The following is a 25,480-nucleotide window of genomic DNA, read 5'->3' as shown; positions in this document are numbered from 1 at the left end:
CCAACCGTTAACAGGTCCGCAAACCACTTTGGGTCACAACCCATATTATAAGAACGGCTGATCTAGAGAATACATCACCTAGAGAACACATCACCTAGAGAACACATCATATAGAGAACACATCACATAGAGAACACATATCCTAGAGAACACATCACATAGAGAACACATTATTTAGAGAACACATCATATAGAGAACACATCGCCTAGGGAACACATCACCTAGAGAACACATCTCCTAGAGAACGCATCACATAGAGAACACATCGTTTAGAGAACACATCATATAGAGAACACATCACATAGAGAACACATCATATAGAGAGCACATCACCTAGAGAACACATCACCTAGAGAACACATCACATAGAGAACACATCACCTAGAGAACACATCATATAGAGAACACATCACATAGAGAACACATCACATAGAGAACACATCACATAGAGAACACATCACCTAGAGAACACATCACATAGAGAACACATCATATAGAGAGCACATCACCTAGAGAACACATCACCTAGAGAACACATCACATAGAGAACACATCACCTAGAGAACACATCACATAGAGAACACATCACCTAGAGAACACATCATATAGAGAACACATCACCTAGAGAACACATCACCTAGAGAACACGTCACCTAGAGAACACATCACCTAGAGAACACATCACATATAGAACACATCACATAGAGAACACATCACCTAGAGAACACATCACCTAGAGAACACATCACCTAGCGAACACATCACCTAGAGAACACATCACCTAGAGAACACATTACCCAGAGAACACATCACCTAGAGAACACATCACCTAGAGAACACATTACCCAGAGAACACATCACATAGAGAACACATCATATAGAGAACACATCATTTAGAGAACACATCATTTAGAGGACACATCATATAGAGAACATATCATTTAGAGAACACATCACATAGAGAACACATCACCTAGAGAACACATCATATAGAGAACACATCACCTAGAGAACACATCATATAGAGAACACATCACATAGAGAACACATCACTTAGAGAACACATCACATAGAGAACACATCACATAGACAACACATCACATAGACAACACATCACATAGAGAACACATCACCTAGAGAACACATCTCCTAGAGAACACATCTCCTAGAGAACACATCACATAGAGAACACATCACCTAGAGAACAAATCACCTAGAGAACACATCACCCAGAGAACACATCATATAGAGAACACATAACCTAGAGAACACATCACCTAGAGAACACATCATTTAGAGAACACATCACATAGAGAACACATCACCTAGAGAACACATAACCTAGAGAACACATCATATAGAGAACACATCATTTAGAGAACACATCACATAGAGAACACATCACATAGAGAACACATCACCTAGAGCACACATCATATAGAGAACACATCATTTAGAGAACACATCACATAGAGAACACATCTCCTAGAGAACACATCACCTAGAGAACACGTCACCTAGAAAACACATCACCTAGAGAACACATCACATAGAGAACACATCACATAGAGAACACATCACCTAGAGAACACATCACATAGAGAACACATCACATAGAGAACACATCACATAGAGAACACATCATTTAGAGAACACATTATATAGAGAACATATCATTTAGAGAACACATCACATAGAGAACACATCACCTAGAGAACACATCATATAGAGAACACATCACCTAGAGAACACATCACCTAGAGAACACATCATATAGAGAACATATCACATAGAGAACACATCACATAGAGAACACATCATATAGAGAACACATCACCTAGAGAACACATCACCTAGAGAACACATCATATAGAGAACATATCACATAGAGAACACATCATTTAGAGAACACATCACATAGAGAACACATCACATAGAGAACACATCACATAGAGAACACATCATATAGAGAACACATCACATAGAGAACACATCACATAGACAACACATCACATAGAGAACACATCACCTAGAGAACACATCTCCTAGAGAACACATCTCCTAGAGAACACATCACATAGAGAACACATCACCTAGAGAACAAATCACCTAGAGAACACATCACCCAGAGAACACATCATATAGAGAACACATAACCTAGAGAACACATCACCTAGAGAACACATCATTTAGAGAACACATCACATAGAGAACACATCACCTAGAGAACACATAACCTAGAGAACACATCATATAGAGAACACATCATTTAGAGAACACATCACCTAGAGAACACATCACCTAGAGAACACATCATATAGAGAACACATCACCTAGAGAACACATCACCTAGAGAACACATCACCTAGAGAACACATCATATAGAGAACACATCATTTAGAGAACACATCACCTAGAGAACACGTCACCTAGGAAACACATCACCTAGAGAACACATCACATAGAGAACACATCACATAGAGAACACATCACCTAGAGAACACATCACATAGAGAACACATCACATAGAGAACACATCATTTAGAGAACACATTATATAGAGAACACATCATTTAGAGAACACATCACATAGAGAACACATCACCTAGAGAACACATCATATAGAGAACACATCATTTAGAGAACACATCACATAGAAAACACATCACATAGAGAACACATCACCTAGAGAACACATCATTTAGAGAACACATCACCAAGAGAACACATCACATAGAGAACACATCACACAGAGAACACATCATTTAGAGAACACATCACCTAGAGAACACATCCTTTAGAGAACACATCACATAGAGAACACATCACATAGAGAACACATCACATAGAGAACACATCACATAGAGAACACATCACCTAGAGAACACATCACATAGAGAACACATCGCCTTGAGAACATATCATTTAGAGAACACATCACCAAGAGAACACATCACATAGAGAACACATCACCTAGAGAACACATCACATAGAGACCACATCGCCTAGAGAACACATCATTTAGAGAACACATCACCTAGAGAACAAATCACATAGAAAACACATCACATAGAGAACGAATCACCTAGAGAACACATCACATAGAGAACACATCACCTAGAGAACACATCACATAGAGAACACATCACATAGAGCACACATCACCTAGAGAACACATCACCTAGAGAACACATCACCTAGAGAACACATCACATAGAGAACACATCACATAGAGAACACATCACCTAGAGAACACATCACATAGAGAACACATCACCTGGAGAACACATCACCTAGAGAACACATCACATAGAGAACACATCACATAGAGAACACATCACATAGAGAACACATCACATAGAGAACACATCGCCTAGAGAACACATCACATAGAGAACACATCACATAGAGAACACATCACATAGAGAACACATCACCTAGAGAACACATCATACAGAGAACACATCACATAGAGAACACATCACATAGAGAACACATCACCTAGAGAACACATCATACAGAGAACACATCACCTAGAGAACACATCATACAGAGAACACATCACATAGAGAACACATCGCCTAGAGAACACATCACACAGAGAACACATCACCTAGAGAACACATCACATAGAGAACACATCACATAGAGAACACATCGCCAAGAGAACACATCACATAGAGAACACATCACATAGAGAAGGGCAGCAGTAGGGGGAGGGTGTTAGAAATATGTCATGTGGGGAGCATTAAATGAAAAATTAAGTTATATACTAAACAAAGATATAAACACAAAGTGTAAACATGTGTATATGTATGTTTCATGAGCTGAAATAAAATATCCCAGAAATGTTCCATACTCACATAAAGCTTTTTTCTCTCAAATGTTGTGCACAAATGTATTTACTCTGCTCAATCATGTGAAATCTATAGATTAGGGCCTAATGAATGTATTTTCTCTGCTCAATCATGTGAAATCTATAGATTAGGGCCTAATGAATGTATTTACTCTGCTCAATCATGTGAAATCTATAGATTAGGGCCTAATGAATGTATTTACTCTGCTCAATCATGTGAAATCTATAGATTAGGGCCTAATGAATGTATTTACTCTGCTCAATCATGTGAAATCTATAGATTAGGGCCTAATGTAATCTAATGTATTTCAATTGACTGATTTCATTATATGAACTGTAACTCAGTAAAATCGTTGCATGTTGCGTTTATATTTTTTGTTCAGTATAATTAACATGTAATATTGCATGTAACGTTGCCAGTTCAGATCACGTGATTCACATGAAACTGTGTTGGATGCTTTCGAATTAGTCTCACCAGAATCTGTGTGATTTTCTCAAATATTTTACAAACAAATAAAATATCCAAAACATTTGAAGGATAAAAATTCAAATGTGCTACAAAAATCCATACATGTTTCTTTAAAAATTGCTAGACAAAATATCGCTAAAAAACCCAGATAAACACAAAACAAAACCAGAATTATATCAGCTGGTGATGGTAGCGTACATTCCGCACCCTCAAGTAGTATCGCGATAACTCCGCTAGATGGAGGTAAATACAAAGTAATGCGACGTGAATCTCATGCTGCTGCTGTATCTGGGACAGTTCTGTAGTCTATGCTGTTGATAATGTTGATTAGACGCTGTGAATAATTAGTACATTCACACCACACGTAGTGCACTACGACAGCTTTGTTCAAGAATACTTAAATTAAGATTTAACACAGTTTCAGAATGTGAAACATGGATAATTACCAAAGAAACAAAGAATCACAAAAAAACAAACCATATATATTCTATGCGTTAAAGGGATTTTTTTTTGAAGGAACTAAATAAATAAGCAATACATTTATAATCAATAAATGTATTGCTTGTCCTTGATTTCCATAGAAATGTGTTATATTTCCATTGTGTTCCACCTCCCATAGGCCTCTGCTACTCCACTACATTAAACCCTGGGTATATAGCATGGCCTGTGAAAATGGTATGGATCCTTTCTACACCCAGTCACCCACATCTCCAGAAGTTCAGCTGGGTACAAAACCCTGATTAGTTCAATATCTCTAATCACAATTTCAACACAATTAAACTGGAGATAAAAAAAAGAAAAAGTAAACACAAACACCAAATCCACATAGACAAACACACCAAATATTATTTTCCCATTTGTACTAGGTCCAACCGTGTGTAATCTCTCCAAAGCACGGAGATCGAACTGAGGATCATATAGAAGTCAAAGAAACATTCATCGCCTGGGTCTCTCTGCATTCTTCTGGTTCTCTCTGCATCCCCCTGGTTCTCTCTGCATCTCCCTGGTTCTCTCTGTATCCCCCTGGTTCTCTCTACATCCCCCTGGTTCTCTCTGCACCCCCCTGGTTCTCTCTGCATTCCCCTGGTTCTCTCTGCACCCCCCTGGTTCTCTCTGCATTCCCCTGGTTCTCTCTGCATTCCCCTGGTTCTCTCTGCATCCCCCTGGTTCTCTCTGCATCCCCCTGGTTCTCTCTGCATTCCCCTGGTTCTCTCTGCATCCCCCTGGTTCTCTCTGCATCCCCCTGGTTCTCTCTGCATTCCCCTGGTTCTCTCTGCACCCCCCTGGTTCTCTCTGCATTCCCCTGGTTCTTTCTGCATCCCCCTGGTTCTCTCTGTATCCCCCTGGTTCTCTCTGTATCCCCTTGGTTCTCTCTACATCCCCCTGGTTCTCTCTGCATCCCCTGGTTCTCTCTGCATCCCCCTGGTTCTCTCTGCATCCCCCTGGTTCTCTCTGCATCCCCCTGGTTCTCTCTGTATCCCCCTGGTTCTCTCTGTATCCCCCTGGGTCTCTCTGCATTCCCCTGGTTCTCTCTGCATCCCCCTGGTTCTCTCTGCATCCCCCTGGTTCTCTCTGCATCCCCCTGGTTCTCTCTGCATCCCCCTGGTTCTCTCTGCATTCCCCTGGTTCTCTCTGTATCCCCCTGGTTCTCTCTGTATCCCCCTGGTTCTCTCTACATCCCCCTGGTTCTCTCTGCATCCCCCTGGTTCTCTCTGCATCCCCCTGGTTCTCTCTGCATCTCCATGGTTCTCTCTGCATCCCCCTGGTTCTCTCTGCATCCCCCTGGTTCTCTCTACATCCCCCTGGTTCTCTCTGCATCCCCCTGGTTCTCTCTGTATCCCCCTGGTTCTCTATGTATCCCCCTGGTTCTCTCCACAGATGTTACTCTTTCTGCAGGGTGGCCCCTTCCTCCTCATCTAGGATCCTGTCCAACTCTGCCTTTGCCACTCCTGATTCTGGCCCAGTTTCATGCATCATCGGGCAGCTACATGCCCTGCCACAGCTGTCACACTGTCAAGGAATGCAGCGAGCAGAAAGACACATACATTACCGCAACATTGCCCCATACAACTCAACTCTATGTATCCGACTGTCAGTCACATTATGATGCTGTCTCTGCAGTAGACCACAGCTAGAGGAGAACTGCTTTGCAACACTTTATATTGGTAACATTAAAAAAAACAGATAAATAATGGAATATATTATGTTTTAAGAATGGATATATACACATATGTAGTATCATAACGTCAACCTAATTATTATTCACAACCCCAAAAAGAATTGCCTCTTCAGAAGACAGAAAGAGATAAACCCTTGACAGAGCTGCGACTTCTTAAAGCTCAAAATTGCCATAGTGTAATTTTTTTTTAAAAAGTAAAGCACAGTCAAAAAAACATTGATTTTTGGAAGAAAGAAAAAACTATCCTCAAGGCAGCTCAAAGTATACAAATATAGGAAAAGTTGGCTATTGTGACAAAGCTGCAGCGAAGACAACTTTAGGGTATTCGCTTAGCAACCAGTGTCGTAAATCGACGACGACTGTCGTAAACAGTAACGTTTGGTGTTGAAAAAGTCCGAACGGAATCTATTGTGGAGATGTTGGAGAGGAGTGAGAGAGAGACGGACAGGGGAATAGAATATTGTTCTTCTACGGAGCTACACGCCGAAACCGGATAAAAATGGATACTAAAGCACGAAATGTCACTAACTGCAGATATTACATTTGGTGAAAAAGGACCGCGGCGGCAAAATCGGAAAGATCCTGTTAGACGAATGGTTAAGAGCCGACATCACAACTGTTACTTTCACTAGCTAGCAGGCTAGCAGGCTAGCTCCAATGGATGCAAGCTTGGAATGGGTAGCTCGTTGAAAGTATTCTCTAGTAAGGATTTATATTGTCAATGGAATACACATCATCTTCTTGTAGTCGTTATCGTCGGTAATACAAAGTAACGATCTCAGTAGAGTGAGTATCTAAACTGAACGCTAAGCGATCTACCGCTCACACACCACAGAGTCAAGAACAAGAAGAAAGTCATACAGGTTTGTTTCACAGCTTTTACCCAGTCTTTTTCAAAACAATTCTTTTGACCTAGCCATTGTCAAGTGGACTGTTTCAAGGTATCTAGTTTGAGCAGTATATAACGTTAACCGACTAGACTCAAGGAGTTTACGTTAATCGGCTAAAATATTAATTGGCTAAGATGCTTTATCTAAGACCTCTTCTACAGATATTGCGGTAAGGTAGGATAGCCAGTTTGCGACTTGGCTACTCATTTCAAGGGGCTTTATTGGCATGGGAAACATATGTTAACATTGCCAAAGCAATGTAGATTATATACAAAAGTGAAATAAACAATAAAAATTAACAGTAAACATTACACTCACAGAAGTTTCAAAAGAATAAAGACGTTACAAATGTCATATTATGTATATATACAGTGTTGTAACTATGTACAAATGGTTAACTCTCTCAATACGAATGGTCAGTTGAAACTAGATGCGGGGTAAGGAAATGGGTAGACTAACTAACCAGTTGCTTCTGGTGGCACCTAACAACATTCTTTAACACCTATGTTGTGTACAGTAGAACAATCATGTTTTCCGGTGACATTGGACAGTAGGCTTGACTGTTTACTAGGCTACACTGTCACATTTCATTTCATCTTGAGTCAACAATAACTTCCAAAGTAAACTTTTTGTTGTTGTTGTCCTTATCCTGAAATGTTGTAGTTAAATACTCCAAAGGTCTTTCAGTCAATTAGCAATTAAGACAATATTTATATAACTAACTCTGTTATCCAGCTGCCTCGTAATATTAATCTACGACATGTCAACTGTTGATACTATGGTCATTGTAACTACAATGTTGAGGTTGTCTAAGAAGGTTCTATTGAGAGACAGCCAGGCTTGCGTTGCAAGCAGGAACAGACAGCCTTGCAAAATGGTTTCGAATTTCTTGGCGCAGTTTTTAGGCGCTTGAGACCACGTAACTGGATTCCAGTGAGCCAACCTCGAATTGCGATCGAGCGATATTAATCTCTTAAAGAGTGTGTGTGTGTTCGTGATTGCATGTGGGCACCAATCAAAGAGAAAAAAATCTCACTTTGAAAATTAGACAGAAAAAAAATCTTGCTTTGAAAAAAATAAATGCAAGTGTCAATATCAACATATGTGCATGCATATCAATGATGTCTTCTTTAATAGTCTCTTAGACTAAATGGAAAAAGTGAGTGTAAACTTATTTTAAATGTCCTGTTAGGAAGGAAGATGAAAATGAGATGCTGTGGTTATCCGGGATGTGTCACAAACGGCCGTGATTGGGTGTCCCATAGTGCGGCGCACACCTGGGCCCAGCGTCGTCCGGGTTTGGCCGGGGTAGGCCGTCATTGTAAATAAGAATTTGTTCTTAATTGACTCGCCTAGTTAAAGGTTAAATAATTAATAATATACAAAATAAAGTGCATTATATTCAGCCGTATTCAGAGATTCACAGCTCAGTGACTAGAGAACTAACAATTCTTCCACAACAGTGAGGGACACTAATAGAGGGCTTTTTGTGTTGTTGGGGTGACTGGCCAGTCAACTATATTCTCTCTCACTAGCTCTCTCACTCCCTGTCGCTCTCTCACTTCCTGTTGCTCTCTCACTTCCTGTTGCTCTCTCACTCCCTGTCGCTCTCTCACTCCCTGTCGCTCTCTCACTCCCTGTCGCTCTCTCACTCCCTGTCGCTCTCTCACTCCCTGTCGCTCTCTCACTCCCTGTCTCTCTCTCACTCCCTGTCGCTCTCTCACTCTCTGTCGCTCTCTCACTCCCTGTTGCTCTCTCAACTCTCTCTCGCACTCTCAATCCAATTTCTGGGTCTTTTATGGCATGGGAAACATGATTTTAAATCAAGTGAAATGGGTAATAAAAAATGAGTAGTAAACATTACACTCTCAAAAGTTTCAAATGAATAGAGACATTTCGAATGTCATATTGTGGCTATATATAGGCTTTCTTTCTTTCTCCCCTCCACATTGGGTACAACTCAGAATAGGTCCATATTTAAACACTTCCCCTGGACGAGTTGAGTTTGTGTTACTGTTTACGTTTCTTCCATGTTCCACAGTAACTTGGTGAAAATATGATCTTGACATGACGGGACGTAATGCATGTCCGTTCTACAGAGAGATTTAAATAGCATAAGTCATTCCCTATGTAATGTATTACCTGGGGAATCCATGTTGATTATCTTTCCAGAAGACGTTAAGTCCCTGATTTTATACTGTATTAACTAAAGCTGCGTAATACTCTTTTGTCAGACGCAGATATTCTGTAATGACAGATTGTGTACCAGTCAGATGCATGTTTGACTCTACAAAGGGCCAGTCTGATGCATGTTTTACTCTAGAAAGGGCCAGTCAGATGCATGTTTTACTCTACAAAGGGCCAGTCTGATGCATGTTTTACTCTAGAAAGGGCCAGTCAGATACATGTTTTACTCTACAAAGGGCCAGTCTGATACATGTTTTACTCTACAAAGGGCCAGTCTGATGCATGTTTTACTCTAGAAAGGGCCAGTCAGATACATGTTTTACTCTACAAAGGGCTAGTCTGATACATGTTTTACTCTACAAAGGGCCAGTCTGATGCATGTTTTACTCTAGAAAGGGCCAGTCAGATGCATGTTTTACTCTAGAAAGGGCCAGTCAGATGCATGTTTTACTCTACAAAGGGCCAGTCTGATACATGTTTTACTCTACAAAGGGCCAGTCTGATGCATGTTTGACTCTACAAAGGGCCAGTCAGATGCATGTTTTAGTCTACAAAGGGCCAGTCTGATGCATGTTTTACTCTACAAAAGGCCAGTCAGATGCATGTTTTACTCTACAAAGGGCCAGTCAGATGCATGTTTTACTCTACAAAGGGCCAGTCTGATGCATGTTTTACTCTACAAAGGGCCAGTCTGATACATGTTTTACTCTACAAAGGGCCAGTCTGATGCATGTTTGACTCTACAAAGGGCCAGTCAGATGCATGTTTGACTCTACAAAGGGCCAGTCAGATGCATGTTTTACTCTACAAAGGGCCAGTCAGATGCATGTTTTACTCTAGAAAGGGCCAGTCAGATGCATGTTTTACTCTAGAAAGGGCCAGTCTTATACATGTTTTACTCTACAAAGGGCCAGTCTGATGCATGTTTTACTCTAGAAAGGGCCAGTCAGATGCATGTTTTACTCTAGAAAGGGCCAGTCAGATGCATGTTTTACTCTAGAAAGGGCCAGTCAGATGCATGTTTTACTCTACAAAGGGCCAGTCAGATGCATGTTTTACTCTAGAAAGGGCCAGTCAGATGCATGTTTTACTCTACAAAGGGCCAGTCAGATGCATGTTTTACTCTACAAAGGGCCAGTCAGATGCATGTTTTACTCTAGAAAGGGCCAGTCAGATGCATGTTTTACTCTACAAAGGGCCAGTCAGATGCATGTTTTACTCTACAAAGGGCCAGTCAGATGCATGTTTTACTCTACAAAGGGCCAGTCAGATGCATGTTTTACTCTACAAAGGGCCAGTCAGATGGATGTTTTACTCTACAAAGGGCCAGTCAGATGCATGTTTTACTCTAGAAAGGGCCAGTCAGATGCATGTTTTACTCTAGAAAGGGCCAGTCAGATGCATGTTTTATGAACTAGGCGGGGGGGGTCGAGGCTGTATGAAACTTATCTAGCAGTTCTAAGAAACAAACGTAAACAATATCCCTGCCTCGTTCATCTGCAGGCATTTCCAGCTGTTGTTATCTGAATCAACAGCCTAACACTGTATCAAACTAAACACAGATATACGGTGCATTCGGAAACTAGTCAGACCCCTGGACTTTTTCCCACATTTTGTCACGTTACAGCCTTATTCTAAAATTAAATATACACGTTTTTTTCCCCCTCATCAATCGACACACAATATCCCATAATGACAAAGCAAAAACAGGTTTTTAGACAGTTTTGCAAATGTATTAAATATAATAGAAGATTCAGGGCTGTAATCGCTGCCAAAGGTGCTTCAACAAAGTACTGAGTAAAGGGTCTGAATACTCATGTAAATGTTATATTTCAGTTTAGTTTTTTTATACATTTACAAACATTTCTAAACCTGTCTTTTTGTCAGTATAGGGTATTGTGTGTAGATTGATGAGGGAAAAAACGATTTAATCAATTTTAGAATAAGGCTGTAACAAAATATGGAAAAAGTCAAGGGGTCTGAACATTTTTCCAAATGTAGTGTATATAAGGAATTGGCAACCCGTTCTCATTCTGAGAAGTAAGGTAGGCCACTTGATTTCAATGTCTGAACAAAGTGGACAGGCTAGCTAGCATGCTGCTCAAACAGTTGGAGACGGACAGAAAGGTATGTTCATAACTATTCAACTGTTCTACCTTGTTAGCTAGCGGATAGATCCACGTCGACTCAACTTCAGATATAAAGATTAGCTGGCTAATCACTAGCGCGTGGGCTAATCAGTAGCGCGTGGGCTAATCAGTAGCGCGTGGGCTAATCAGTAGCGCGTGGGCTAATCAGTAGCGCGTGGGCTAATCACCTGCGCGTGGGCTAATCACCTGCGCGTGGGCTAATCACCTGCGCGTGGGCTAATCACCTGCGCGTGGGCTAATCACCTGCGCGTGGGCTAATCACCTGCGCGTGGGCTAATCACCTGCGCGTGGGCTAATCACCTGCGCGTGGGCTAATCACCTGCGCGTGGGCTAATCACTAGCACGCGGGCTAATCACTAGCGTGTGGGATTACCACTAGCACGTGGGATTACCACTAGCACGTGGGCTTGAGAGATTGTTGATGAGGCCTGTGTTAGTTTTCTATAGCCTAATGCCTGCTACAAGACGTTAGTCGTTTACATTTACATTTTAGTCATTTAGCAGACGCTCTTATCCAGAGCGACTTACAGTAGAGTGCATACATTTTTATAATGTTTTTTTTACATACTGAGACAAGGATATCCCTACCGGCCAAACCCTCCCTACCGGCCAAACCCTCCCTAACCCGGACGACGCTATGCCAATTGTGCGTCGCCCCACGGATCTCCCGGTTGCGGCCGGCTGCGACAGAGCCTGGGCGCGAACCCAGCCCAGCCTGGGCGCGAACCCAGAGACTCTGGTGGCGCAGTGGCCCTAGACCACTGCGCCACCAGTCATTATTAGTGAATGATGATTATGCATGGTTCTGGTTAAATTTGTAACAAAAAAGGGCATTTTCATAGACTTGAAAGCCAGATCAGTGATGATTGGGGGGGGGATGTTAAACAATTTTGATAAAATTAATAAATCTAAATTGGGTCTGTGGTTGTGAGAGGCTTATATTTAGCCTAGGTATAATTTCACAGGCCTTGAATTCATAAAATGATTGCTGACTGTTTGAAATGCAGTGTATTTGACATTTTAATTGTACAGTTACTCTTATTTAGAGAAAACAAACAAAAATCGAGTTATGATTTTTATCGCCCACCCTTAGTTCAAGCGTGAGATGAATGGAACATCGTTTGTTTGGGGACGTGGCTAATTGGTGCTTATATTTGAAGGACTCAATTTTCCATTAGGCGTGTGTGTTCCTGTCTCCTCATCCATCAGTGTCTGACGCTGGGAGTCTAGCTGGAGGAGCGGACTGAGCCTTCTCTCTCTGATGAATGTTTTTGTGATTTTTAAACAGTATTACCTCCCCAAGTCGATGGCCTTGGCATCTGTAGTTGTCCCCATTCCACTTCTCGTAGCACAACGGAGGGGAAAATGACTGCAGTAGTGAATCCATTCTCATTGAGATTGACAGCAGCTGCTTTATCCTGCCTCCTGTGTTCCATTGATCTCTCTCTCTCTCTCTCTCTCACTTTCTCTCTCTCTCTCTCTCTCTCTCTCTCTCTCTCTCTCTCTCTCTCTCTCTCTCTCTCTCTCTCTCTCTCTCTCTCTCTCTTCATATCTTTCTTTGATCCGCTTTTACTAGACTACTCTTTTTCTCTCATTTCAGTTCTTTCTCTTTTATTTCTGCCCTATGGCTCACTCACTCACTCACTCACTCACTCACTCACCAATGGAATTAATGAAGAATGTTCCCTTCTGCCTTGGTTAAATGATATCATGAGGTTTAACATCAGGTGGTGAAGTGGTTAGCGATGGGAGGAGTAACGTAGCCATACATGATGTTATCTGATCCTGTGGTCTCACGACGCCTCGTTCCCACGAGCAGGGAGGCCCCGTTCACACGAGCAGGGACGCCCCGTTCACACGAGCAGGGACGCCCCGTTCACACGAGCAGGGACGCCCCGTTCACACGAGCAGGGAGGAGCAGGGACGCCTCGTTCACACGAGCAGGGAGGAGCAGGGACGCCCCGTTCACACGAGCAGGGGCGCCCCGTTCACACGAGCAGGGACGCCTCGTTCACACGAGCAAGGACGAACAGGGACGCCTCGTTCACACGAGCAGGGACGAACAGGGACGCCCCGTTCACACGAGCAGGGACGAACAGGGACGCCCCGTTCACACGAGCAGGGAGGAGCAGGGACGTCCCGTTCACACGAGCAGGGACGAACAGGGACGCCCCGTTCACACGAGCAGGGAGGAGCAGGGACGTCCCGTTCACACGAGCAGGGAGGAGCAGGGACGCCTCGTTCACACGAGCAGGGAGGAACAGGGACGTCCCGTTCACACGAGCAGGGAGGAGCAGGGACGCCTCGTTCACACGAGCAGGGAGGAGCAGGGACGTCCCGTTCACACGAGCAGGGAGGAACAGGGACGTCCCGTTCACACGAGCAGGGACGAACAGGGATGCCCCGTTCACACGAGCAGGGAGGAGCAGGGACGTCCCGTTCACACGAGCAGGGACGCCCCGTTCACACGAGCAGGGAGGAACAGGGACGCCTCGTTCACACGAGCAGGGAGGAGCAGGGACGTCCCGTTCACACGAGCAGGGAGAAACAGGGACGCCTCGTTCACACGAGCAGGGAGGAACAGGGACGCCTCGTTCCTGCTACAGAGAGACAGGGTTAATATAGCACCGCTCCATGCTTCAGAGAGTCAGGGTTAATATAGCACCGCTCCATGCTACAGAGAGACAGGGTTAATATAGCACCGCTCCATGTTTCAGAGAGACAGGGTTAATATAGAACCGCTCCATGTTTCAGAGAGACAGGGTTAATATAGCACCGCTCCATGTTTCAGAGAGACAGGGTTAATATAGCACCGCTCCATGTTTCAGAGAGACAGGGTTAATATAGCACCGCTCCAGGGTTAATATAGCACCGCTCCATGCTTCAGAGAGACAGGGTTAATATAGCACCGATCCATGCTTCAGAGAGACAGGGTTAATATAGCACCGCTCCATGCTTCAGAGAGACAGGGTTAATATAGCACCGCTCCATGTTTCAGAGTGTCAGGGTTAATATAGCACCGCTCCCTGCTTCAGAAAGTCAGGGTTAATATAGCACCGCTCCATGCTACAGAGAGACAGGGTTAATATAGCACCGCTCCATGTTTCAGAGAGACAGGGTTAATATAGCACCGCTCCATGTTTCAGAGAGACAGGGTTAATATAGCACCGCTCCATGTTTCAGAGAGTCAGGGTTAATATAGCACCGCTCCATGTTTCAGAGAGTCAGGGTTAATATAGCACCGCTCCATGTTTCAGAGTCAGGGATAATATAGCACCGCTCCATGTTACAGAGAGACAGGGTTCATATAGCACCGCTCCATGTTTCAGAGAGTCAGGGTTAATATAGCACCGCTCCATGTTACAGAGAGACAGGGTTAATATAGCACCGCTCCATGTTTCAGAGAGACAGGGTTAATATAGCACCGCTCCAGGGTTAATATAGCACCGCTCCATGTTACAGAGAGACAGGGTTAATATAGCACCGCTCCAGGGTTAATATAGCACCACTCCATGTTTCAGAGAGACAGGGTTAATATAGCACCGCTCCATGTTTCAGAGAGACAGGGTTAATATAGCACCGCTCCATGTTTCAGAGAGACAGGGTTAATATAGCACCGCTCCAGGGTTAATATAGCACCGCTCCATGTTTCAGAGAGACAGGGTTAATATAGCACCGCTCCATGTTTCAGAGAGTCAGGGTTAATATAGCACCGCTCCATGTTACAGAGAGACAGGGTTAATATAGCACCGCTCCATGTTTCAGAGAGTCAGGGTTAATATAGCACCGCTCCATGTTTCAGAGAGACAGGGTTAATATAGCACCGCTCCATCTTTCAGAGAGACAGGGTTAATATAGCACCGCTCCATGTTTCAGAGAGACAGGGTTAATATAGCACCGCTCCAGGGTTAATATAGCACCGCTCCATGTTTCAGAGAGTCAGGGTTAATATAGCACCGCTCCATGTTACAGAGAGTCAGGGTTAATATAGCACCGCTCCATGTTACAGAGAGACAGGGTTAATATAGCACCGCTCCATGTTTCAGAGAGTCAGGGTGAATATATTTACCGCTCCATGTTTCAGAGAGTCAGGGTTAATATAGCACCGCTCCATGTTTCAGAGAGTCAGGGATAATATAGCACCGCTCCATTTTACAGAGAGACAGTGTTAATATAGCACTGCTCCATGTTTCAGAGAGTCAGGGTTAATATAGCACCGCTCCATGTTACAGAGAGACAGGGTTAATATAGCACCGCTCCATGTTTCAGAGAGACAGGGTTAATATAGCACCGCTCCAGGGTTAATATAGCACCGCTCCATGTTACAGAGAGACAGGGTTAATATAGCACCGCTCCAGGGTTAATATAGCACCACTCCATGTTTCAGAGAGACAGGGTTAATATAGCACCGCTCCATGTTTCAGAGAGTCAGGGTTAATATAGCACCGCTCCATGTTTCAGAGAGACAGGGTTAATATAGCACCGCTCCATGTTTCAGAGAGTCAGGGTTAATATAGCACCGCTCCATGTTTCAGAGAGACAGGGTTAATATAGCACCGCTCCATGTTTCAGAGAGACAGGGTTAATATAGCACCGCTCCATGTTTCAGAGAGACAGGGTTAATATAGCACCGCTCCAGGGTTAATATAGCACCGCTCCATGTTTCAGAGAGTCAGGGTTAATATAGCACCGCTCCATGTTTCAGAGAGACAGGGTTAATATAGCACCGCTCCATCTTTCAGAGAGACAGGGTTAATATAGCACCGCTCCATGTTTCAGAGAGACAGGGTTAATATAGCACCGCTCCAGGGTTAATATAGCACCGCTCCATGTTTCAGAGAGTCAGGGTTAATATAGCACCGCTCCATGTTACAGAGAGTCAGGGTTAATATAGCACCGCTCCATGTTACAGAGAGACAGGGTTAATATAGCACCGCTCCATGTTTCAGAGAGTCAGGGTGAATATATTACCGCTCCATGTTTCAGAGAGTCAGGGTTAATATAGCACCGCTCCATGTTTCAGAGAGTCAGGGATAATATAGCACCGCTCCATTTTACAGAGAGACAGTGTTAATATAGCACCGCTCCATGTTTCAGAGAGTCAGGGTTAATATAGCACCGCTCCATGTTACAGAGAGACAGGGTTAATATAGCACCGCTCCATGTTTCAGAGAGACAGGGTTAATATAGCACCGCTCCAGGGTTAATATAGCACCGCTCCATGTTACAGAGAGACAGGGTTAATATAGCACCGCTCCAGGGTTAATATAGCACCACTCCATGTTTCAGAGAGACAGGGTTAATATAGCACCGCTCCATGTTTCAGAGAGTCAGGGTTAATATAGCACCGCTCCATGTTTCAGAGAGACAGGGTTAATATAGCACCGCTCCATGTTTCAGAGAGTCAGGGTTAATATAGCACCGCTCCATGTTTCAGAGAGACAGGGTTAATATAGCACCGCTCCATGTTTCAGAGAGACAGGGTTAATATAGCACCGCTCCATGTTTCAGAGAGACAGGGTTAATATAGCACCGCTCCATGTTTCAGAGAGACAGGGTTAATATAGCACCGCTCCAGGGTTAATATAGCACCGCTCCATGTTTCAGAGAGTCAGGGTTTATATAGCACCGCTCCATGTTTCAGAGAGACAGGGTTAATATAGCACCGCTCCATGTTTCAGAGAGACAGGGTTAATATAGCACCGCTCCATGTTTCAGAGAGACTGGGTTAATATAGCACCGCTCCATGTTTCAGAGAGACAGGGTTAATATAGCACCGCTCCATGTTTCAGAGAGACAGGGTTAATATAGCACCGCTCCATGTTTCAGAGAGTCAGGGTTAATATAGCACCGCTCCAGGGTTAATATAGCACCACTCCATGTTTCAGAGAGTCAGGGTTAATATAGCACCGCTCCATGTTTCAGAGAGACAGGGTTAATATAGCACCGCTCCATGTTTCAGAGAGACAGGGTTAATATAGCACCACTCCATGTTTCAGAGAGACAGGGTTAATATAGCACCGCTCCATGTTTCAGAGAGACAGGGTTAATATAGCACCGCTCCATGCTACAGAGAGACAGGGTTAATATAGCACCGCTCCAGGGTTAATATAGCACCGCTCCATGCTTCAGAGAGACAGGGTTAATATAGCACCGATCCATGCTTCAGAGAGACAGGGTTAATATAGCACCGCTCCATGCTTCAGAGAGACAGGGTTAATATAGCACCGCTCCATGTTTCAGAGAGTCAGGGTTAATATAGCACCGCTCCATGTTTCAGAGAGACAGGGTTAATATAGCACCGCTCCATGTTACAGAGAGACAGGGTTAATATAGCACCGCTCCAGGGTTAATATAGCACCGCTCCATGTTTCAGAGAGACAGGGTTAATATAGCACCGCTCCAGGGTTAATATAGCACCGCTCCATGTTTCAGAGAGTCAGGGTTAATATAGCACCGCTCCATGTTACAGAGAGACAGGGTTAATATAGCACCGCTCCATGTTTCAGAGAGACAGGGTTAATATAGCACCGCTCCAGGGTTAATATAGCACCGCTCCATGTTTCAGAGAGTCAGGGTTAATATAGCACCGCTCCATGTTACAGAGAGACAGGGTTAATATAGCACCGCTCCATGTTTCAGAGAGACAGGGTTAATATAGCACCGCTCCAGGGTTAATATAGCACCGCTCCATGTTACAGAGAGACAGGGTTAATATAGCACCGCTCCAGGGTTAATATAGCACCACTCCATGTTTCAGAGAGACAGGGTTAATATAGCACCGCTCCATGTTTCAGAGAGACAGGGTTAATATAGCACCGCTCCATGTTTCAGAGAGACAGGGTTAATATAGCACCGCTCCAGGGTTAATATAGCACCGCTCCATGTTTCAGAGAGACAGGGTTAATATAGCACCGCTCCATGTTTCAGAGAGTCAGGGTTAATATAGCACCGCTCCATGTTACAGAGAGACAGGGTTAATATAGCACCGCTCCATGTTTCAGAGAGTCAGGGTTAATATAGCACCGCTCCATGTTTCAGAGAGACAGGGTTAATATAGCACCGCTCCAGGGTTAATATAGCACCGCTCCATGTTTCAGAGAGACAGGGTTAATATAGCACCGCTCCATGTTTCAGAGAGTCAGGGTTAATATAGCACCGCTCCATGTTACAGAGAGACAGGGTTAATATAGCACCGCTCCATGTTTCAGAGAGTCAGGGTTAATATAGCACCGCTCCATGTTTCAGAGAGACAGGGTTAATATAGCACCGCTCCATCTTTCAGAGAGACAGGGTTAATATAGCACCGCTCCATGTTTCAGAGAGACAGGGTTAATATAGCACCGCTCCAGGGTTAATATAGCACCGCTCCATGTTTCAGAGAGTCAGGGTTAATATAGCACCGCTCCATGTTACAGAGAGTCAGGGTTAATATAGCACCGCTCCATGTTACAGAGAGACAGGGTTAATATAGCACCGCTCCATGTTTCAGAGAGTCAGGGTGAATATATTACCGCTCCATGTTTCAGAGAGTCAGGGTTAATATAGCACCGCTCCATGTTTCAGAGAGTCAGGGATAATATAGCACCGCTCCATTTTACAGAGAGACAGTGTTAATATAGCACCGCTCCATGTTTCAGAGAGTCAGGGTTAATATAGCACCGCTCCATGTTACAGAGAGACAGGGTTAATATAGCACCGCTCCATGTTTCAGAGAGACAGGGTTAATATAGCACCGCTCCAGGGTTAATATAGCACCGCTCCATGTTACAGAGAGACAGGGTTAATATAGCACCGCTCCAGGGTTAATATAGCACCACTCCATGTTTCAGAGAGACAGGGTTAATATAGCACCGCTCCATGTTTCAGAGAGTCAGCGTTAATATAGCACCGCTCCATGTTTCAGAGAGACAGGGTTAATATAGCACCGCTCCATGTTTCAGAGAGACAGGGTTAATATAGCACCGCTCCATGTTTCAGAGAGACAGGGTTAATATAGCACCGCTCCATGTTTCAGAGAGACAGGGTTAATATAGCACCGCTCCATGTTTCAGAGAGTCAGGATTAATATAGCACCGCTCCATGTTTCAGAGAGACAGGGTTAATATAGCACCGCTCCATGTTTCAGAGAGACAGGGTTAATATAGCACCGCTCCATGTTTCAGAGAGACAGGGTTAATATAGCACCGCTCCATGTTTCAGAGAGACAGGGTTAATATAGCACCGCTCCAGGGTTAATATAGCACCGCTCCATGTTTCAGAGAGTCAAGGTTTATATAGCACCGCTCCATGTTTCAGAGAGACAGGGTTAATATAGCACCGCTCCATGTTTCAGAGAGACAGGGTTAATATAGCACCGATCCATGTTTCAGAGAGACAGGGTTAATATAGCACCGCTCCATGTTTCAGAGAGTCAGGGTTAATATAGCACCGCTCCATGTTTCAGAGAGACAGGGTTAATATAGCACCGCTCCATGTTTCAGAGAGTCAGGGTTAATATAGCACCGCTCCATGTTTCAGAGAGACAGGGTTAATATAGCACCGCTCCATGTTTCAGAGAGACAGGGTTAATATAGCACCGCTCCATGTTTCAGAGAGACAGGGTTAATATAGCACCGCTCCATGTTTCAGAGAGACAGGGTTAATATAGCACCGCTCCAGGGTTAATATAGCACCGCTCCATGTTTCAGAGAGTCAGGGTTTATATAGCACCGCTCCATGTTTCAGAGAGACAGGGTTAATATAGCACCGCTCCATGTTTCAGAGAGACAGGGTTAATATAGCACCGCTCCATGTTTCAGAGAGACTGGGTTAATATAGCACCGCTCCATGTTTCAGAGAGACAGGGTTAATATAGCACCGCTCCATGTTTCAGAGAGACAGGGTTAATATAGCACCGCTCCATGTTTCAGAGAGTCAGGGTTAATATAGCACCGCTCCAGGGTTAATATAGCACCACTCCATGTTTCAGAGAGTCAGGGTTAATATAGCACCGCTCCATGTTTCAGAGAGACAGGGTTAATATAGCACCGCTCCATGTTTCAGAGAGACAGGGTTAATATAGCACCACTCCATGTTTCAGAGAGACAGGGTTAATATAGCACCGCTCCATGTTTCAGAGAGACAGGGTTAATATAGCACCGCTCCATGCTACAGAGAGACAGGGTTAATATAGCACCGCTCCAGGGTTAATATAGCACCGCTCCATGCTTCAGAGAGACAGGGTTAATATAGCACCGATCCATGCTTCAGAGAGACAGGGTTAATATAGCACCGCTCCATGCTTCAGAGAGACAGGGTTAATATAGCACCGCTCCATGTTTCAGAGAGTCAGGGTTAATATAGCACCGCTCCATGTTTCAGAGAGACAGGGTTAATATAGCACCGCTCCATGTTACAGAGAGACAGGGTTAATATAGCACCGCTCCAGGGTTAATATAGCACCGCTCCATGTTTCAGAGAGACAGGGTTAATATAGCACCGCTCCAGGGTTAATATAGCACCGCTCCATGTTTCAGAGAGTCAGGGTTAATATAGCACCGCTCCATGTTACAGAGAGACAGGGTTAATATAGCACCGCTCCATGTTTCAGAGAGACAGGGTTAATATAGCACCGCTCCAGGGTTAATATAGCACCGCTCCATGTTTCAGAGAGTCAGGGTTAATATAGCACCGCTCCATGTTACAGAGAGACAGGGTTAATATAGCACCGCTCCATGTTTCAGAGAGACAGGGTTAATATAGCACCGCTCCAGGGTTAATATAGCACCGCTCCATGTTACAGAGAGACAGGGTTAATATAGCACCGCTCCAGGGTTAATATAGCACCACTCCATGTTTCAGAGAGACAGGGTTAATATAGCACCGCTCCATGTTTCAGAGAGACAGGGTTAATATAGCACCGCTCCATGTTTCAGAGAGACAGGGTTAATATAGCACCGCTCCAGGGTTAATATAGCACCGCTCCATGTTTCAGAGAGACAGGGTTAATATAGCACCGCTCCATGTTTCAGAGAGTCAGGGTTAATATAGCACCGCTCCATGTTACAGAGAGACAGGGTTAATATAGCACCGCTCCATGTTTCAGAGAGTCAGGGTTAATATAGCACCGCTCCATGTTTCAGAGAGACAGGGTTAATATAGCACCGCTCCAGGGTTAATATAGCACCGCTCCATGTCCTAGAGAGACAGGGTTAATATAGCACCGCTCCATGTTTCAGAGAGTCAGGGTTAATATAGCACCGCTCCATGTTACAGAGAGACAGGGTTAATATAGCACCGCTCCATGTTTCAGAGAGTCAGGGTTAATATAGCACCGCTCCATGTTTCAGAGAGACAGGGTTAATATAGCACCGCTCCATCTTTCAGAGAGACAGGGTTAATATAGCACCGCTCCATGTTTCAGAGAGACAGGGTTAATATAGCACCGCTCCAGGGTTAATATAGCACCGCTCCATGTTTCAGAGAGTCAGGGTTAATATAGCACCGCTCCATGTTACAGAGAGTCAGGGTTAATATAGCACCGCTCCATGTTACAGAGAGACAGGGTTAATATAGCACCGCTCCATGTTTCAGAGAGTCAGGGTGAATATATTACCGCTCCATGTTTCAGAGAGTCAGGGTTAATATAGCACCGCTCCATGTTTCAGAGAGTCAGGGATAATATAGCACCGCTCCATTTTACAGAGAGACAGTGTTAATATAGCACCGCTCCATGTTTCAGAGAGTCAGGGTTAATATAGCACCGCTCCATGTTACAGAGAGACAGGGTTAATATAGCACCGCTCCATGTTTCAGAGAGACAGGGTTAATATAGCACCGCTCCAGGGTTAATATAGCACCGCTCCATGTTACAGAGAGACAGGGTTAATATAGCACCGCTCCAGGGTTAATATAGCACCACTCCATGTTTCAGAGAGACAGGGTTAATATAGCACCGCTCCATGTTTCAGAGAGTCAGCGTTAATATAGCACCGCTCCATGTTTCAGAGAGACAGGGTTAATATAGCACCGCTCCATGTTTCAGAGAGACAGGGTTAATATAGCACCGCTCCATGTTTCAGAGAGACAGGGTTAATATAGCACCGCTCCATGTTTCAGAGAGACAGGGTTAATATAGCACCGCTCCATGTTTCAGAGAGTCAGGATTAATATAGCACCGCTCCATGTTTCAGAGAGACAGGGTTAATATAGCACCGCTCCATGTTTCAGAGAGACAGGGTTAATATAGCACCGCTCCATGTTTCAGAGAGACAGGGTTAATATAGCACCGCTCCATGTTTCAGAGAGACAGGGTTAATATAGCACCGCTCCAGGGTTAATATAGCACCGCTCCATGTTTCAGAGAGTCAAGGTTTATATAGCACCGCTCCATGTTTCAGAGAGACAGGGTTAATATAGCACCGCTCCATGTTTCAGAGAGACAGGGTTAATATAGCACCGATCCATGTTTCAGAGAGACAGGGTTAATATAGCACCGCTCCATGTTTCAGAGAGACAGGGTTAATATAGCACCGCTCCATGTTTCAGAGAGACAGGGTTAATATAGCACCGCTCCATGTTTCAGAGAGTCAGGGTTAATATAGCACCGCTCCAGGGTTAATATAGCACCACTCCATGTTTCAGAGAGTCAGGGTTAATATAGCACCGCTCCATGTTTCAGAGAGACAGGGTTAATATAGCACCGCTCCATGTTTCAGAGAGACAGGGTTAATATAGCACCACTCCATGTTTCAGAGAGACAGGGTTAATATAGCACCGCTCCATGTTTCAGAGAGACAGGGTTAATATAGCACCGCTCCATGCTACAGAGAGACAGGGTTAATATAGCACCGCTCCAGGGTTAATATAGCACCGCTCCATGCTTCAGAGAGACAGGGTTAATATAGCACCGATCCATGCTTCAGAGAGACAGGGTTAATATAGCACCGCTCCATGCTTCAGAGAGACAGGGTTAATATAGCACCGCTCCATGTTTCAGAGAGTCAGGGTTAATATAGCACCGCTCCATGTTTCAGAGAGTCAGGGTTAATATAGCACCGCTCCATATTTCAGAGAGACAGGGTTAATATAGCACCGCTCCAGGGTTAATATAGCACCGCTCCATGTTTCAGAGAGACAGGGTTAATATAGCACCGCTCCAGGGTTAATATAGCACCGCTCCATGTTTCAGAGAGTCAGGGTTAATATAGCACCGCTCCATGTTACAGAGAGACAGGGTTAATATAGCACCGCTCCATGTTTCAGAGAGACAGGGTTAATATAGCACCGCTCCAGGGTTGATATAGCACCGCTCCATGTTTCAGAGAGTCAGGGTTAATATAGCACCGCTCCATGTTTCAGAGAGTCAGGGTTAATATAGCACCGCTCCATGTTACAGAGAGACAGGGTTAATATAGCACCGCTCCATGTTACAGAGAGTCAGGGTTAATATAGCACCGCTCCATGTTTCAGAGAGACAGGGTTAATATAGCACCGCTCCAGGGTTAATATAGCACCGCTCCATGTTACAGAGCGACAGGGTTAATATAGCACCGCTCCAGGGTTAATATAGCACCGCTCCATGTTTCAGAGAGACAGGGTTAATATAGCACCGCTCCATGTTTCAGAGAGACAGGGTTAATATAGCACCGCTCCATGTTTCAGAGAGACAGGGTTAATATAGCACCGCTCCATGTTTCAGAGAGACAGGGTTAATATAGCACCGCTCCAGGGTTAATATAGCACTGCTCCATGTTTCAGAGAGACAGGGTTAATATAGCACCGCTCCAGGGTTAATATAGCACCGCTCCATGTTACAGAGAGACAGGGTTAATATAGCACCGCTCCATGTTACAGAGAGACAGGGTTAATATAGCACCGCTCCATGTTTCAGAGAGACAGGGTTAATATAGCACCGCTCCAGGGTTAATATAGCACCGCTCCATGTTTCAGAGAGACAGGGTTAATATAGCACCGCTCCATGTTTCAGAGAGTCAGGATTAATATAGCACCGCTCCATGTTTCAGAGAGACAGGGTTAATATAGCACCGCTCCATGTTTCAGAGAGACAGGGTTAATATAGCACCGCTCCATGTTTCAGAGAGACAGGGTTAATATAGCACCGCTCCATGTTTCAGAGAGACAGGGTTAATATAGCACCGCTCCAGGGTTAATATAGCACCGCTCCATGTTTCAGAGAGTCAAGGTTTATATAGCACCGCTCCATGTTTCAGAGAGACAGGGTTAATATAGCACCGCTCCATGTTTCAGAGAGACAGGGTTAATATAGCACCGATCCATGTTTCAGAGAGACAGGGTTAATATAGCACCGCTCCATGTTTCAGAGAGACAGGGTTAATATAGCACCGCTCCATGTTTCAGAGAGACAGGGTTAATATAGCACCGCTCCATGTTTCAGAGAGTCAGGGTTAATATAGCACCGCTCCAGGGTTAATATAGCACCACTCCATGTTTCAGAGAGTCAGGGTTAATATAGCACCGCTCCATGTTTCAGAGAGACAGGGTTAATATAGCACCGCTCCATGTTTCAGAGAGACAGGGTTAATATAGCACCACTCCATGTTTCAGAGAGACAGGGTTAATATAGCACCGCTCCATGTTTCAGAGAGACAGGGTTAATATAGCACCGCTCCATGCTACAGAGAGACAGGGTTAATATAGCACCGCTCCAGGGTTAATATAGCACCGCTCCATGCTTCAGAGAGACAGGGTTAATATAGCACCGATCCATGCTTCAGAGAGACAGG

General features: G+C 44.3%; 1 protein-coding gene across 1 annotated transcript in view; it reads left to right on the top strand.

Annotated features, from left to right (window-relative positions):
- The first annotated feature begins 6,903 nt into the window (after positions 1-6,903).
- Positions 6,904-25,480, top strand: part of LOC139583241 (divergent protein kinase domain 2A-like) — a 121,463-nt gene continuing 102,886 nt past the window's right edge. Inside the window, exon 1 of the mRNA XM_071414092.1 lies at positions 6,904-7,368. The gene's annotated coding sequence lies outside the window, so the exon portion shown is untranslated. The remainder of the gene's footprint in view (positions 7,369-25,480) is intronic.

The sequence above is a fragment of the Salvelinus alpinus genome, chromosome 8 (assembly GCF_045679555.1).
Source record: "Salvelinus alpinus chromosome 8, SLU_Salpinus.1, whole genome shotgun sequence".
Classification (NCBI taxonomy): domain Eukaryota; kingdom Metazoa; phylum Chordata; class Actinopteri; order Salmoniformes; family Salmonidae; genus Salvelinus; species Salvelinus alpinus.
The sequence above is the reverse complement of the archived record's forward strand: the minus strand, read 5'-3'. Positions and strand labels throughout refer to the sequence as shown.